Source organism: Penaeus chinensis, chromosome 6, assembly GCF_019202785.1.
Source record: "Penaeus chinensis breed Huanghai No. 1 chromosome 6, ASM1920278v2, whole genome shotgun sequence".
Lineage (NCBI taxonomy): Eukaryota > Metazoa > Arthropoda > Malacostraca > Decapoda > Penaeidae > Penaeus > Penaeus chinensis.
Genome location: NC_061824.1, coordinates 39,777,550 through 39,780,167, shown reverse-complemented (window position 1 = coordinate 39,780,167; position 2,618 = coordinate 39,777,550).

The window sequence follows — 2,618 nt, the reverse complement described above, 5'->3', positions numbered from 1 at the left end:
CCATTGGCATCATCATTGTTATCATAATAATTTTCATTATTATTTCATCCTTATTACTATCATCATCATTGTCATCATTATCATTATTATAATTGTTTTTATTATTATCATTATTATTATCATTATTATTATTATAATTATCATTATTAATATTGTTGTCATTGCTTTTATCATTATTATTATCATTGCTATCATCTTTACCATTTTTATCATTATCGTTCTTATTGTTCTCTTTATTATTGTTATCGTTGTGTTATCGGTATTATTGTTTTTGTAGTTATCATTATTACTACTGTCATAATTTATCATTTTGCCATTATTTTATTGTTTTTCTTATTACAATCATCATATCAATATTATTAGTGTTATGATATCATCATGATTAGTAGTCGCAGTAATAACAGTAGTAGTAGTAGGTGGTAATAGTAACAATAACATTATCATTAAAAGTAATAATAGTATCAGTATCTTAAGATCATTATATTAAATATTAAAATTTAATTACTATTACTGATACTTTATTGTTATCGTCTCGTTTTAGTGTGTTTTTTTATCATTGTTATTGTATGGTACCTAACTGTTTTTACTACAGCACATTTGTAACCATATACTCACACCTTTATACGGCTATACAGCTATGACCATTACTACATATATTCACAAATCACATACTAGTTGTTCGTGTATGTGTGACGAATCCACATAGCAACATGGGAGTAATTGGTAGATAGAAGCAACACAAGGTGAATTAATGGTGATGATAATGCTGATGGTCTATGATTCCACAATAATAATGGTGATAATAATAATTCATGATGATGATGATGATGATGATGATGATGATGATGATGATGATGATGATGATGATGATGATGATGATGATGATGATGATGATGGTGGTGGTGGTGGTAATGATAATGATGAGGATAATAATATTAATAATGACAATAATAATGATAATGATAATAATAATAATGATGATGACGGTGACGATGATGATGATGAAAATAATTATAATAGTATTATAATAATAATGATAATGATAATGATGATTTTGATAATAATAATGATAGCAATGATAATAACAACAATGAATATGATGATAATGATATCAACAATAACAATAAGTATAATTATAATATTAACAATAGCGTGTCGAAGGTAGAAGGAGAAGGAGAAGCTTGAGGAGGAGGAGGAGGCGGTGAGGGTGTGGGGAAAGGAGGGGGAGAGGCGAAGGCAGGAGGGAGTGGGACGAAGAGGAGGAGGAGGCGAAGGTGGAAGACGAGGGAGGAGAAGGGAGAGGCGAGGGAAGGCTGAAGATTAGCGGCCGCGGCAGGTGTGGCGGGCAGAGAGTGGAAGCACAGGTGGCGAGGAGAGGGAGTACTTCGTGAAAGTGGAGAGGTCGATGACCCCGCGTGGAGTGTTGTGCTCCTCGGCCCCGCCCTCCGCCTCACTGACCCACTCCCCGCCAGGCCCAGCGCCCTGCCTACCCGCGCCGCGTGCGTGCGTGCGTGCGTGCGTGTTTGTGTGTATTTGTTTGTTTGGTTGTGTGTGTGTGAGTGTGTATGTGCGTTTGTTTGTTTTGTTTATGTGCATTTGGTTGTTTGTGTGTATTTGGTTGTGTATTTGTTTGTGTATATTTGTTTCTTTTGTGTATTTGTTTGTTTGTGTGTATTTGTTTCTTTTGTGTGTATTTGTTTGTTTGTGTTTGGATTTGTTTGTCTGTGTGTGTGCGTGCATGAACTTACCTTTCCGCACACGTAGCTTCTCGTAATACACTCTCGCATTCGTAGAATTTGGTCCCGAAATCTGAGAAACTTTTTTTCCGGAATTTGAAGGAACATCGATTGTTGTTTTCCTCTCATATCATTCACAATTCACATATTACCGTTATCATTTATAGAGATTTTTTAAGAAAAAAAGATGCATCGGCGATCAGCACTGCAATGTTATCAGTATGCAAGCCAATAGGCCGTTTACCCTTGCTTGGTAAACTAAGATACTTGCAACAAAAAAAATTAAAATATAATAATTTGAATATGGAAATGAGATGTGAAAGTGCCCTTATGCAATGTATAGTTGCAGGTGAGACTGCTATGCCTTGACATATAATGTAAAGGGCAATGAACTGAGAAGATTACGGGTCAGCACGTGTGTGTCCATTCAAAGTTTCCCGCCATTTTCGCGCCGGCCCACGAGGGGCAGCCGATCGTTCTTTACGCGAACTGCTGTCGGGCGTCCAGGACAGTGCCCGGGCCCTTGAGGAGGAACCGGGGTTTCCCTTTCCTCCTCTGTTCCGAGAGGCAAAGATCGAACAAACAAAAAATAAAGAGGTAAGATACGCTCACACACTCCAGGCGTCATTGACCTCTCGGGAGCTGCACACTGCCCTGACAGCTTCAGTGTTTGATACACAGCGCCGGGCTGTATGACGCTCAGAATAGTAAGTTCTCCTTCATACAGGTGAGAAAGTGCGCCCAAGGGCAGTGATTTTATGCGAGACTGCCACGGTGTTGAAGAAAGTGCACAGGTCGTTGACCGCGTCCTCGGTCATAGCTGCTCCCTTCTGTTTTATGTATAATTTCCGGCCTGAACGATGACATGCCCGCAGCCCGGGT